The sequence below is a fragment of the Balaenoptera borealis genome, assembly GCF_965194805.1.
Source record: "Balaenoptera borealis genome assembly, chromosome: 3".
Classification (NCBI taxonomy): Eukaryota; Metazoa; Chordata; class Mammalia; order Artiodactyla; family Balaenopteridae; genus Balaenoptera; species Balaenoptera borealis.
The window spans coordinates 67,639,669-67,653,869 of record NC_138866.1 but is presented as its reverse complement, the minus strand read 5'-3'; the positions used below and the strand labels follow the sequence as shown (position 1 = coordinate 67,653,869).

The following is a 14,201-nucleotide window of genomic DNA, read 5'->3' as shown; positions in this document are numbered from 1 at the left end:
ATCCACTGTCCCAGCCACACAGGGTCATCCCTCCACTGGGGCCACTCAACATGCAATGCCAAGCCTTGCCCTGCCCCATCCCCAAACCCTACCTACTAAACTCTGGGCTTTTACTTTTAAATCTTACAATTTACAAATTGTCTTGAACAGTGTCCACACAGAAACTGACGAGAATTATTGCAATCTGAGCACTACTGATCAAAATTACTCCTCTTGCTCTGTCTCTTGCCTTGAAGCCTTACAGGGCTTTCTGCGAATCTGGAAAAATAATCTATGTTACTTCGTCACTGGGTCAAGGGGTTAAACTCCCAAATTAACACCTGCATTTATATTGGTTGCGAAAGAATTTAGAGACAAGAGAAAGTAGTCTGGCAGAGTTGCAAGGTCAAGGGAAGCATTTTAGAGCCAATCACTCTTCTTTTGAAATTTGCATTGTTCAATCAACAATACCATTTCCTCATTGCAGTGACCTCCTGGAAACCCTGTTTTCTCATTAAATATTTGGAGGAAAAAAATTTAAATACAGTAAAAATGCAAACACACACACACACACACACACACATCATCATGCATGTACTATTCACATACCAGAACTAACAAATGCTTATAGTTTGTCACTTTGTTTCAGATTTTTTAAAAATAGAGCATTTCAGAAAAATTTGAAATAGTATTTGTTACTTTTCTCCACCCTGTACCCCTCCCTCCCTCCCTCTCCAGATGCTATCATTATTTGATTTGTATACTTCTAGGTCTTGTATATACTTCTAGGTCATTTTATAACATACATCTATGTATAAATAATATATGATATTGCTTTGTATGTTCTTTTAATTATTCATATATGCACTCATTCTGTGCATATTCTTCAACTTGCTTTTTATCACTCAACAATGTGTTACATGAACAATGCATAAGTAGCTCGTTCACTTTAACTGCTAGGTAGCATTTCATTATATAATTGACCATACCATAAATTTTCCCATTCCCCTATTAGATATTTCCCATTTTTCACTATTATGTGCAATACTGTATGAATATCCTTATACACATCTCTACACACTCTCATCTTTACTACCTAGTACCAACTGGTTCTCTAAAGGGTTATGTGAATTTACATTCCCACCAGAAATGTTTGATAATTCTTTCTCTATGTGCTCACCAACGTTTTATATTTATATTGTCAGACCATTTGCCAATCTGATGGGCATAAAATAAAATCTCCCTATTTTAATTTAAATTTCCTTAATGATTGCCAAACTGGAAGATTTTTTCATAATTATTGGCCATTTAGGTTTCCTATTTTGTGAGTTGCTTTTTCATGTATTTTTATCCAATTTTCTTTTGAGATGTTTGTCTTTTTGTCTTATTTATAGGAGTTCTTTATATATTCTGAATACTACTATTATATCTCATGTATGTTTGTAAAAATCTCTTCTCTAGGGCCTCCCTGGTGGCGCAGTGGTTGAGAATCTGCCTGCCAATGCAGGGGACACGGGTTCAAGCCCTGGTCTGGGAAGATCCCACATGCTGCGGAGCAACTGGGCCCGTGAGCCACAATTACTGAGCCTGCGCGTCTGGAGCCTGTGCTCCGCAACAAGAAAGGCCGCGATAATGAGAGGCCCGTGCACCGCGATGAAGAGCGGCCCCCACTTGCCGCAACTAGAGAAAGCCCTCGCACAGAAACGAAGACCCAACACAGCCATAAATAAATTAAATAAATAAATAAAAATTTTAAAAAAAAAAAAAAAGGTGAAAGTAATGGCACTCTTCTAAGCCCTTTACAATTAACTCACTTGATCCTTACAACAACATAATGAAGGGGGCACTATTATCATCTCCATTTTACAGATGAGGAAACTGAGGGACCGAGAAGGTAACTAACTTGATCAAGGCCATATAGTTAACACATAGCAGAAGCAGGATTTAAACCTCCAGAACCCATGCTCTATAGCACTTCGCTGTACTGCCTCCCAACAATTATTCCTTATAAGTAAATGAAGAAATGAATGTAAAACACTTAGCCTACTGTTTCATCTATAGATGGGCTCTATAAGTGGTATTTATTTTTATACCATAAAGGCTATTCTAAATTTGTCACTTTACTCTAGACTTGAATATGTACTCACAGATGACCTTACATTAGTATGACCCAATATCTTCTATAGAACACTAGAGCCATGGCATCTATAAATCACCTATTAAAATTGTCATATCAGGCTTTTGCCTTCCCTTCCTCCTCCTTCAAAACACCTCTGAGAAACCTCACCTGCCTTAACTTTTACTTTCATAGTTAGGACACTGAAACAAGTGCACTTTCAAATTTTTTCTTCTGATCTGCAAATAAAACACCTAGTATAAAGCCTGGAATATAGCAGGCTTGTTGAATAAATGACAGATTTTATTATTTGGATTCTCTGGTGTCAATGTGCAACAGGATAATCACTTCCTCTTCATAGACTGACTTGGATTTCTGCAGCAGCATGAGTGAGAGGTGGGTATAAGGAACAATGGGATATTAGAAGAAAGTTCATCTTCTCCTTTCCTTCCAACAGAGAAAGAATTTCACCTTCTTTCCCAAGGTAACTCCTCTATTTATGTCAATGACCTTACCCACTTTTGCCTCTTCTAGTACCTTAATCCGTCTTTCAAGTTTTCAACTTTTTGTCCTCTTCTATTCTCTAAAACTCTATTTTATTGACCCTAAGATATCATCACTTGTAAAGAAAAATAAACGTTGCCATTAAACTAGGCTAGAATACTTTATCACTCACATATATCTCTCTTGAGCCTACACAGAAAGGAAAATGTAGGCAAACAAGTCGAACAAGGTATTCCTAAAACTCTGCATTCACAGGTCGATTCCTCTCATACTCAGGATTGTTGAGGATATTTTTCCACACAATATTACACTCTGTGCTATCAAAAGTGTTATATGCCATTTCCTATGACTGCTCCACTGTTGTCTCCAAGACGTTCTTTCAATTGCTTCCCCCATCCTCTAAGCTTTGACATGCATGTGCTGACAGTGACTAAAAGTCATGACTGCTGCCTTGCTAACAGCAAATGCAAAATGCATCCTGATATCAGAAATATGAAAATGTGAACCAAGAAAAAGTATGCCATAGAAACAAGGAAATATAGAAGGCCATCCTCTCCTTGACTTATAAACATGATAAAGTCACCTCATAAATTAATGAGAAAATTAAACATTAGAGGTAGGAAGGTAGTAACGAAAAGCAAACAGGAACAAAATTTCTTTCTCTCTCTTCAAACCAATAGTGCGTTTATCGATTTAGTAACATTTATTCAGATTCATTTATCAAAGATTCTGATCCAATATGTTTACTTTGTTCTTTGTGTTCAATATGATTTTTCTGTACGTCACACACTTTTCAAAAATCTAACTATACAAGTGAGCTTTTCTTTCATAGGATAATGATTTTTATGGCCTTATCAAGGTTATAATATTTATAATATGCTTTATAGTATATTTAAATATATTTTGTATTATTTAACTATACTTTAAACGATTAATTCACAGACCTTCCCAAAATGCTGAATGCACCTAACCAATCCAATTTTTTAAAATTCTACTGTTTGGGACAAAAATGATAAATGATTGCCATATGTGATTGAAGAAAATATCTGCAAAATTTGTTTTTCAAAATTGGTGATAGTTTACTTGCTCTTGGTGAAAAAGTTCTGGCAAAACTTCTGAGATTATAAACTAGCTTCTTTAAAACTTTGAGAAACTGAATTTGCCTTTTAAGTATAAGTAGATAAATTATTTACTATATAGTTTCAAAAGATATCTTTATAATAATTTATATGAAAATTATTTAATTTTTCTCATTTCATACAAATTGTTGTATTGGCCTATTTCTTGAAGTCCTGAATTGTCTTGAGTTTTTTCACCCAGAACAATGGAGCATTTTAAAGCATAGGGCAAAGAATCAAAGAAATAAAAATTAAAACAATGGAGTTCTTTTCTTTCCCCATCCTCATCTGGCAGAGACAGTAATACCTACTAGATATTTCACTTACTCCTTTCATTTTCTGTCACACCCTTGCAGTGAGGTAGAGCCATGTAATTCACTCTGGCCAAGGTGGAGTGTGGAAGTCAGGTGTGCCACTTCCAAATCGAGGCAATTAAAAGCCATTGTAAGATTTTCTAATCTCTCCCTTCTCTTACTTTGAAAATTGAGCAAGCAGGGCATTCCAACCTTCGCAGCCACAGGATGATGGAGCTTCCATCAGCCTGGGTCCATAAGTGAATGTGTGGTACAGAGCCCTCCACTGACCCATTTGGGATATGTAACATGAGCAAGAAATAAACTTTTGTAGTATTAAGCCACTGAGATTTGGGGATTTTTGTTACTGCAGCATAAATTAGTCAATCCTAACTGATACACATTCTGAAAGATTCAGGACATGTTAAATGAAACAAGTGTCAAGGACATAATATAGTAAAAGGTAATATAGTTTGTTTTTGTATATGGAATTACAGTATTTTATAAATTTTCTTCATTATAATTTTATTTCTTCTAATTTTTAAAAATAAGCATGCCTTTTAATACATAAAATTAAATTCTTTTCACTTTGTAAAAACCTTTAGAACAAAACAAATTATATATTGATACACTGCTCAATTAAAAAACAACTTCATGAATGAATACATAGAAAACACAAAAACTTATCTAAATTTTATCAGCTCTTTTATATGGTAATAATTTTTTTTTAAATGGAATATAGAGATATACAGACAGACAAGGTTGCTCAGTCTGTTTTTGGGAGGAGGGGCAAGGGCGAGGTAAGTGGGTGCTTATATGCTGTGACCCCGAGGCAAGTGAAAGAAGATTCTTGGTGGTGGTAGAAAAGTTGTGGTACCATACCATGTGGGATAGAACATTAAGAACAAATGTCTTCTCCTAAGTGAAGTAAGTCAGAAAGAGAAAGACAAATACTATATGACATCACTTATATGTAGAATCTAAAATATGACACAAATGAACATATCTACAAAACAGAAATAGACACACAGACATAGAGAACAGACTTGTCGTTGCCAAGGGGGTTATGGGGTATGGGGGAGGGATGGATTGGGAGTTAGGGATTAGCAGATGCAAACTATTATATATAGGATGGATAAACAAGGTCCTACTGTATAGCACAGGGAACTATATTCAATATCCTGTCATAAACCATAATGGAAAAGAATATGAAAAAGAATGTGTGTGTATATATATATGTAATTTATATATATATATATACACACACACACACACACACACACACACACACACACACACATAACTGAGTCACTTTGCTGCACAGCAGAAATCAACACAACGTTGTAGATCAACTATATTTCAATAAAATTTTTAAAAAAAGAACAAATGCCCTCTCAATGGAAAATGCCTGGAATGTAAGTAATGAAGCTGGAGATGAAGAGCAGAACCTTGAATTTTCTGAACAGCAGCAGAGGTAACTGCCTGAGCAGAGAATAGCATTTATGTAAAGGTTTTGTGGCCCTCATGAAATTCTCAAAGTGTTCTTCAGTCTGCCCAGACACTGACCCCTTTTCTTTTGGCTCCCCTTAGCCTCTCTTTCTTTCTTACCTTGTCTCTGGGCCTTCTATAACGTTCTCTCTTCCATTCCATTTTCTGCTTATTTTATTCTCAGGAAACCATCATGGCCTCAGGATATTTTCCATTACTCAGAAATTTTTCCATTACTATAAAAGCAGTCAGGGTGGCAAACAGAATATGCATGGCCTTTCAGATGAAAGTAAAGTTGGAAGAGTTTCTTCCTGTTCCCTCATGGCGAAGAGTGAAGGTTGTCCAGAAGGATGGAAAACATGAATGTTCCCGATTTCGTGAAGGTTATTGCCCCAGAGGCAGAAGATTGCTTTCCCTGATATTGGCTAGCCCAGTGGGGTAAATGTTAGGGCTGGGAGCTTTCCTTTGTTGCAGCACAAACAGTGACTATTCCATTTACTTGTTTTCTATTCAATAGGGCAAATCCATAAGCAGGGAGCTCCCTAGTTTTCTGACATGACATTGATGTAAAGTTTAAAAGATACTCTTCTTAAAAGCAGAGAGAGCTGAATGGGGGTTTGATTCTGTGCCATGGTGATAATGAGGATCGGCTAAGGAGGTCTGTGACTGGCAGAACTGGTGTGTGCTTTAAGACACACAGTGGTGCCAAGGAACAATACAAAGTGTGAGAACAAGCAGACTGAGTCACGATCCATTGCAGATTCTAAATGGTACACTTCTGCCTCTATATATAGCATGTCAAAAGTGTCATTTCTGCTGTCATGAGAACTTTTTAGATTGTCACCACCATAAGTACCGCAACAACAGTAGCGTTTCTTTCTATTAACTACATCTGAATCCCACAGCAAGATGTAGTTTCCCCTGACACACTTGACTTGGGGAATATTAGGCTGGGAGAATCTCTGGGGAAAACGGGCACTGCTTCTTGATTCTATGTAAAGAAAAGTCGTTCTGGTTGACAAAGACTACGGAGTGTTGTACTTTTTTGGATCTGGCTGTCAGAAATCTCCAAGTATGGTGTGAAAGATGTATAATATTCTTTCAGCAAGGCTATTTTTTTAACGGGTATTATGTGGGTTTGAAAACAGAATGGGAGCGCCCTCGTTAATAATCCTTCCGCATCCCAATCCTGCAGCTGAGGTGCTGGAGGCGAGGGGCTGTCACATTTTCAAATGTAGGGGGAAAGAAAAACACTGTAAAGGGTCACATGTATTTCTCTTCTGTTACTTCCGCCTTTAAAAAAATACATCATTGGTTCATTTTGGGGAAAAGCTCTTATTTATGCAGATACATTATAAAATAAAGTCTTCCTTTGTTACATAAGACAAAACAATTCTTGGGAATGCCTTTGGGGATGCTTTAATGAATGACCTCTTTTATTTATTTCTTTTCCTATGTGTATTTAAAAAATCTCTGGTAAAAATAAATCTAGTTGGTCTCAAGAACATAGAAGTGTCTGACTACAGAAATCTCACTATGACCTGATGTAGACAAAATTCACCTTATACAAGTTTTAAACACATGCACACTTACTGTATGGCACTAGGATGAAAAAGAAGCCAGGGTCCTTACCCTCAGGAATCTACAATATGATTTTTCTAAGCTCTAAGTGCTGATTCTTTCTTTTTTACAGTTAAAAAATTTTATATGTGTATATATATTTTATACATCTTTATTGGAGTATAATTGTTTTACAATGTTGTGTTAGTTTCTGCTGTACAACAAAGTGAATCAGCCATATGCATACATATATCCCCATATCCCCTCCCTCTTGAACCTCTCTCCCATCCTCCCTATCCCACCCCTCTAGGTTGTCACAAAGCATGGAGCTGATCTCCCTGTGCAAAATCTAGAAACAGTAAATGCTGGAGAGGGTGTGGAGAAAAGGGAACCCTCCTGCACAGTTCGTGGGAATGTAAATTGATACAGCCACTATGGAGAATCCTTAAAAATCTAAAAATAGAACTTCCATACGACCCAGCAATCCCACTACTGGGCATATACCCTGAGAAAACCGTAATTCAGAAAGAGTCATGTACCACAATGTTCATTGCAGCACTATTTACAATAGCCAGGACGTGGAAACAACCTAAATGTCCATCAACAGATGAATGGATAAAGAAGATGTGGCACATATATACAATGGAATATTACTCAGCCATAAAAGGGAACAAAATTGAGTTATTTGTAGTGAGGCAGATGGACCTAGAGTCTGTCATACAGAGTGAAGTAAAAATTTTATATACAGTAAAATTCACTCTTGGGTGTATAGGTCTGTAAGTTTTGACAAATGCATACAGTCGTGTAATACCACCATGATAAAGATACAAACAGTTCCTTCACCCCCAGAACATTCCTCCAAGTCCCCTTGCAGCCAAACCCTGCATTCACCCCAAACCCTGGCAACACTTACTTGTTTTCTGCCTCCATTGTTTTACCTTTTCCAGAATGTCTTATAAATTGAATCATATAGTATGTAGTCTTTTGAGTCTGGCTTCTTTCACTTAGCAAAACATATTTAAGATTCACCCATATTCTTAAATGGATTTATAGTGCATTCCTTTTTATTGCTGAACAGAATTACATTGTATGATCTACCACAGTTTGTCCATCCATGCATCAGTTGCAGGACATCTGGGTTGCTTCTAGTTTTTGGTGACTATGAATAAAGTTGCTATCACTATTCATGTACAGGTTTTTGTGTAAACATAAGCCTTTTAAAAAATTTATATATTTATTTATTTATTTTTGCCTGTGTTGGGTCTTCATTTCTGTGTGAGGGCTTTCTCTAGTTGTGGCGAGCGGGGGCCACTCTTCATCGCGGTGCACGGGCCTCTCACTGTCGGGGCCTCTCCTGTTGTGGAGCACAGGCTCCAGATGCGCAGGCTCAGTAGTTGTGGCTCACAGGCCTAACCGCTCCGCGGCATGTGGGATCTTCCCAGACTAGGGCTCGAACCCGTGTCCCCTGCATTGGCAGGCGGATTCTTAACCACTGCGCCACCAGGGAAGCCCTAAACATAAGCTTTTGTTTCTCTTGGGTAAATACCTGGAATACTGGAACAGTAGTAAAACTGTTAGGTCATATAGTAAGTGTATGTTCAACTTTAAAAGAAATTGGCAAACTGTCTTCCTCAGTGGCTATACCATAGTGTATTGGGTTGGCCACGTTGCAATATTCCCGCCAGCAATGTACAAGAATTCCACTTGCTCACAGTGCTTGCTCGCAATTGGTATTGTTGGGGTTTTTTTTGTTTTTTGTTTTTATTCATTCTGATAGTTTCTAGTGATATTTCATTATGGTTTTAATTTGCATTTCCCTAATGACTAATGATGTTGACCATCACCCCACATGCTTATATGTGATCCATGTATCTTCTCTGGTGATGTATTTGTACAAATCCAGAAAAATGTATTCTGTGTTTCCTTACTGAGTTTTGAGAATTCTGTACGTATTCTGGATAAAAGTTTTTCCTCTGATATGTGTTTTGCAAATATTTTCATGAAGTCTATGGCTTACCTTTTCATTCTATTATCAATGTCTTTTGCAAAGCAGGTTTTCATTTTGATGAAATCCAATTCATTGATTTTTCTTTTGGTGCTTTTGGTGTCATATCTAAGAAATTTTTGCCTGGCCCAAAGTCACAAAGTTTTTCTCTTATTTTTTTCTTCTAGAAATTTGATAGTTTTAGATTTTACATTTAAGTCTACGATCTGTTTTGAGCTAATTTTTGTATAAAATATGAGGTATTGGTCAAGGTTCATTTTCTTTGCTTTATCCAATTGCTTTAACATCATTTGATGAAATACTATACTTTCTTCATTACGTTGCCTTCGCACCTCTGCCAAAGATCAATTGATCAGATATGTGGGGGGTTACTTCTGACTCTCAATTCTGTCCTCTTGATTATGAGTTTATCTTTACACCAATGCCACATTGCCTCGATTACTTTAGCTTTATAATAAGTCTTAAAAACAGACTGTGTGAGTCTTCCAACTTGTTCTTTTTCAAAATTGTTTTGGCTATTCTAGTTCCTTTGCCTTTCCATATGAAATCTAGGATCAGCTTGGGGATTTCTACAAAAAAATTACTGCTGGGATTTAGACTGGGGTTGCGTTGAATCTGTGTATATTTTTAGGACGTAAACTTCTGCAAAACACAACTAAAAATCCTAGGAGTCATCCTGGAATCAATCCACATGAGCTAACATTCCTGTTTGTGAGCCTGGCATTTGACAGTCACATAACACCTTTCTTTAAGAATGGTACCCATTGGATAAAGCACTGGAGAAAAATATTGAGATTAGAAAATCTATTTCTTGGCCCAATACATTCTGGTGGCAAGTCTCAGCATAAATAACAACTTAATTCTCAGGTATGCAGATCAGCAGAACAGGCCTCAGAAGCCAATGTAATTAGGCATAAAAAGATAGCTCGTCTTCATAGCACACTCTGCCTACTTGCATCAAAATAGCAAACTTCAAACTGGAAACATGATTCTCTCTGCAGGAAGACTGAGTGGTGTCCCACAGAGAACCACTGTCTCCTACAGTGTCCCTGTCTGTTTGTCCTATTCGGAGAATGACAACACAGCTGCTTAGGGACACAGGCTCCAAGTTAAATTATAAGAATGAGGGATGTAAAGGGGTATTCACATCATATTGGAATAATTCCTAGTCTAAAGAGAGCTTAATGAAAGGGAGCCTGAAATTCACATTCATGGGACCCTAAGATCACTCCTATAGTAATATCACAGAGAAGAATGGTACTCTTTTCAGTGGTTCATCTACACCCTGTTTGTTTTTCCCTTCAGTTAGATTGTTTGATGAATTGCCAGTTTTCCTGGTTTCCTGCAGATTTCCATTGTAGAAGTTGTAAAAATCTTTTAATTGCACCAAACCAAGTACCCATCCTTTGTTGACATGGAGCTGGCTTGTGTCTTGAGAAATTTTCAAGCAAAGTCTGTGGATAAAAGTATAGCAGCATGTTTTGCACACTGAAGGGGAAAAACTAATTCAGAGAATTGGGTTTTTTTCTTGTTGTCACATGCTTTCTGGTATCATTTTAAATTTATTTATAAAACTGCTGTCATTAATATTATGCTCACTTGGTTGAAATTATTTTGTTTCTCCCCTCTGGAAATAGAGCTGCTCAAGACTGATAAATAATAACACATTATATAAGTACTGTGGATTATTTAACATTCTGATTAATGAGATATTTTCTATCCAAAAATGACAATCTTCAGAGCTCTGCAGAGGTAAGCTTGTCATTCTCAGATCATGAATAGTGTTTACATTTGAAAGATGAATCTGATACATTGGTAAAATGGTTAATTTTGCCCTCAAACCTTTTTTATGAAATCACTGGTAGAATAGCCAGGATGAAAAGTTCTCATTAAAAACTGACCTTGTTTGTATGGCACTAAGCCAGACCAGAAAACACAAGCTCATGCAAGCTCAAAGATTTTTGAGAATATAGATTCAGATTCTTCTAAGGCTATTTTCACTTTGGTTTATTACCAAACCAGCAAATAAGCATGGCAAAAACTATAAAGGAGATGGGGATACAAGTGAGTGGACTATAAAGGAGTACAACACAACTCACCCTGCTGCAGCCTCTCTTGTTCTGACATTCCACAAGGAATTCATCCAGTCATAGGAGCCGGAATCGCAGGCTCTCTCCCCTTAATACTTCAGCGTAGAGGATGGTAGGGACATCAGCTTGATTGGCATGTGAGGAAATTCTTGAGGTGCCCAGTAATCTACCTCCCACCTTGTCAGCTTTGCTTTCCAGGGCGCTAGGCTGGGCCATGTCCTGGCCCAGGTGTTCTTCCTCCAAACATGCTGCATTTAGCATCACATCCACTCGTCCTCACTAGGCTATCTGCTTCCCTTTTTCAAGCATACTTCCACTGGCAAAAATTGTACTAAGCTTTGTCATTGCTTTAAGAGAAAGATATGTTCACAGCAAAGCACATTTAAACACTCAGATTTCTCAGCCTTTGTGGCTAATTTTTAACTAATCGAAGAGGCTAAGGAAGTTCTCAGGAAGCTAGCTAGGGTGCTGACAATAAGAGCAATTGGGTAATCATATAATAAATTAAAGCCTGATTGCTTTGGATTGCTTTTTGTAGGAACAGATTTACCAAAAAAAAAAAAAAAAAAAAATCCTTCATGCAACCCCCAAATCATCAAACATATGTGATTTTAAAAAACATCAAAAGAAAAAGAGAGTAAAACATTGGTTTTAAACAAAATGGCTCCAACTACTTTTCCAGACTCTAAAGATTTCTACGTCCCTGGATTCTCAGTTCCTCAGACACTTCAGAGTTATAAAGAGAAGTAAAATAAGTTTCCTGACAACAGTTTATTCAATCACATAGAACAGATTAAAATCAGGTTGTATCCATGGGAATAAGTATTCTTTACAGTCTCAGGAGCTCCCCTGCTCTCTCAGTGAGGGAGAAGAATCCCTCCTCGCTCTGAGGGAGCTGCCTTCTAACTCATGCTTGATGCAGTCTAACAGCCTGATGTTCCATTCTCTCCACAATAATGTAGCAATATAATCTTAACCCTGAGCACCTCTGGGAGGAGATGAAGACTGAAGGCAGAAGAGGGTGCTAGTGCTGCTAGGAAGGAATTTAGAGAATGTATATAGGAAGGGGAACCTCAGCATGGGAATGCCATGGTTCCCATGCACTCTTGGAGAGTTCAAAACCAGAAGGAGGATGGGGAAAAGAACAGTAATAAGGAAAAGATTTGAGAGACCAGACTCTCATTGGGCTCTCAGTGGTGCCTATAACTGGAGATGGTACTTCATGGAACCTAAAAACCATGTTTTTAAGAGAAAAAGAAAACTATGAATGTAGCTATTTAACTGACCTCACTTCCAATTGCCATGAAAAAGGCTAAAGAGCATGAAACTAATATGCCAGTACCTGTGCTGGAAATGAGGGGAAAATACCACTCATATGCCAGACACTTGGAATTTCTATTGTATTGAAGGTGATATAGAAGGCCAACTGGTGACTATTCTATACTGTGAATTACCTGGGAAACAGGTACAGGAGACCCTAAAATAATACACTAATACCCTATAATTGAGAAATGAGGGCAGGATATGGAGCAGGCAGCTGCACCAAACAGAAAATATGTGTGGATGAGCTTTAGTCTAGAACAGATGGCCCCCCAAACCCAAGAGTTGGCAAAGTAGGGCTTCCTCAGAAAGACATGTAAAAGATACTGTAAGTCAAAAGGAGAGAGACCATCTGGAGGAAGCAGAGGAAATGCCTTCCTTAAAATAGATTTATTGCAAGAAAAAGAGCACATTTTATAAAATGTCTAATTTGAGTTCTCAAAAATATATGTCAAATATCAAAAGGAAGAAGTTAAGAAATGTCAGATTTCATGAAGGTAAAAAATAAAATTGTTCAACTAAAACCTGAAGAGGGGCAATAAACAGCAGATTGGATATTGCAGAAAATTCACTTTAGTGAAATAGAAGACAAATTTCAGAATTTATCTAAAGGTGAAGGTTAAAAAAATGAAAATAATTTTAGATAAGAGGTTCTATGGAAGAAAAATTCTAATCATCCATTCTGTATATAATAAATAATAGAATGATAGAAACCAAGAATAAAGAAGAAAGAAAAATAAATAGGGTAGAAGCAAATAATAAAAGAAATTTTAAAATTAATAAAGCCTGAATCTACAGAGCAGAAAAGTTCCCTGAAAATCACCAACTCAAGAATAAATAGAAAAAAATTTTAATTTCTTAATTACTACCTACCTATATTGATCTAAAACATTAGTATCCTCAACACTCACATAATTTAATAACTTTCTAAGGCAAGATGTTACTTGAAATCCTTTCTTTTGTGGCTTTACATTCTAGCAGCATTAACTAGTTCTGTCCATTTCAAATGGCTTTTTAAGCACTACCTTTCTAACTAACTCTAAAGAAGATTCACATTTAGTCTAAGTGCCAAGCAAAATCTACCTGAGACCCATGAATCTTAGGACAACAAAACTAAATTGAAATCAAACCCAATTAAGAAAACTAAAAATATTAGACTAATATAGTTAGCATGCACAAACCAGAGGTCTTAACTCCCTGCTTATATTAAGAAATTTAATCTAAGCTTGCAAACACTGAGTTTGGTTATCTCAGATTAGGCAGAAAAATGAAAGAGAAGAAAAAGTTTTAGCAATTTATTCTTCAAAATGGAAGTTCAAACTAGACAACCCAGAAGAAATAAATTCCTAGAAATATGTAATCTTCCAAAACTGAATCATGAAGAAAGAAAAAATCAGAATAGACCGATTACTAACAATGACACTGAATCAGTAATTTAAAAAACACCCAACAAACAAAAGCCAAGACTAGATAGGTGAACTCTACCAAACATTTAAAGAAGAGTCAATACCTATTCTTCTCAAATAACTCCAAAAAGTTGAAGAGGAAGGTATGCTTCCAAACTCATTTTATGAGGCCAGCATAACCCTGATACCAAAACCAGAAAAAGACACTACAGAAAAAGAAAATGACAGGCCAATATCCCTGATGAACATACATGCAAAAACCCTTAATGAAATATCAGCAAACTGAATTCAACAATACACCATAATCAAGTGAGATTTATTC

General features: G+C 36.8%; 1 protein-coding gene across 2 annotated transcripts in view; it reads right to left on the bottom strand.

Annotated features, from left to right (window-relative positions):
* PRKD1 (protein kinase D1) overlaps positions 1-13,872 on the bottom strand; it is a 457,302-nt gene extending 443,430 nt beyond the window's left edge. The window contains exon 1 of one of the 2 annotated variants that reach the window (XM_082384103.1): positions 11,163-13,872. The gene's annotated coding sequence lies outside the window, so the exon portion shown is untranslated. Of the gene's footprint in view, positions 1-5,618; positions 8,372-11,162 lie in introns of those variants that run through there. The other variant, XM_082384102.1, reaches the window with a different exon arrangement.
* Between the last annotated feature and the right edge of the window lie 329 nt (positions 13,873-14,201).